This window comes from Camelus bactrianus, chromosome 1 (assembly GCF_048773025.1).
Source record: "Camelus bactrianus isolate YW-2024 breed Bactrian camel chromosome 1, ASM4877302v1, whole genome shotgun sequence".
Lineage (NCBI taxonomy): Eukaryota > Metazoa > Chordata > Mammalia > Artiodactyla > Camelidae > Camelus > Camelus bactrianus.
In genome coordinates this window covers 58,061,949-58,063,605 of record NC_133539.1, presented here as the reverse complement: position 1 = coordinate 58,063,605, position 1,657 = coordinate 58,061,949, and positions in this window count along the sequence as shown.

The window sequence follows — 1,657 nt, the reverse complement described above, 5'->3', positions numbered from 1 at the left end:
GTGGCTCTGAAAAATTGTGTAAAATGAAATTATTTGAAGTGGAAGAACATCAGAAGGCTGATAATCTACTAATAGCCTGTTTGAATTTGAAACACCATGACATCAAATTGTTAATTCACCAAATATGCCTTGATCACTGTATGTGTTTCAGTCACTTCCTGGGTGCTGAGGATATGATGCTGGATGAGAAAAATGTCTTCATAAGGCTTTCAGCCTGAATAATCAGAAAGGCAGCTATGGACAAATTAACAATCTAACCTTCGATTGTATATAACAAAAGAGGAATTACAGAGTCTTTGGAAAAATTTAAGGAGGAGAGGAATAAACCTGCACATCTCACTCTAAACCACCCACTAGGTACCTAGAAACCCCCAACTTCCTGCCTAAGCAGCTCCAGGTCTACTTCCAGGGCCTGATTGGGCCTCTTCTACCAAGGGTGGACTGTGTCACAGTCTGCATCAGGAGTGGCCATGGGGTGACTGTTTTCAGGGATGTAGTTTGGACATGAGGGCTGAGGTGTTCACACATCTGTGCATGAGACTGTGGTACAGAGCTGAGGGTGAAAGGACAGATGTAAAAGGATTTCAAAAGATAATGAAGGAAAAGCTAAGTTTACAAGGATAAGAAAAAAAAAATCCGTATCATGAAACATAGTGAAACTGTAGGCCACCAAAGAGGTGATTTTAAAAACAGCCATAAGGAACAGTCAAGTCATTTACAAAGGAATAACAATTAGACTGACAACATACTTCTTACTGTAAGCAGAATAATGTCCTCCCCCTGCACATTGCAAAGATGTCCACATCTTAACCTCCTGAATCTGTGAATGTATTACCTTGCATGTCAAAAGATATTTTGCCGATGTGATTGAAGTTACCCCTCAGATGGGAAGATTAGCCAGGATTATCCAGGTGTGCCCAATCTAATCACAAGAGATGGCAGCATGAGAAGTTTTATTTGATGCCTCATTCTTGTTCTGAGATGTAGAGAGCTATGGGCAAGGACCAGGGACAAGTTTTTCTCTTGTAATTGATTTCTACTCTCATACCATTGTAGTTGGACGAGGTGCTTGATATGATTTCAACCTTCTTAAACTTATTGATTTGTTTTGTGCCATGTATGTATATATTCCTCTTCATATTCTTTTTCATTATAGGCCATTGAAGTATTGATTATAGTTTCCTGTGCTATACAGTAGGACATTGTTGTGTATCTGTTTTATATATAGTATTGTGTATGTGTTAATCCTAGACTCCTAATTTATCCCTCCCCTTTCCCCTTTAGTAACCATAAGTTTGTTTTCTATGTCTGTGAGTCTGTCTCTGTTTTGTAAATAAGCTCATTTTTGTCTTTTTCTTTTTTTAATTCCACATACAAGTGATATCATATGGTATTTTTGTTTCTCTTTCTGGCTTACTTCACTTAGTATGATAATCTCCAGGTCCACCCATGTTGCACAAATGACATTATTTCATTCTTTTTTATGGCTGACTAGTATTCCAGCGTGTGTGTGTGTGTGTGTGTGTGTGTGTGTGTGTGTGTGTGTGTGTGTGTCTGTCTGTCTGTCTGTGTGTGTGTGTGTGTCTGTGTGTGTCTGTGTGTCTGTGTATACACACCACATCTTCTTTATCCAGTCATCTGTCAATGGACATTAGGT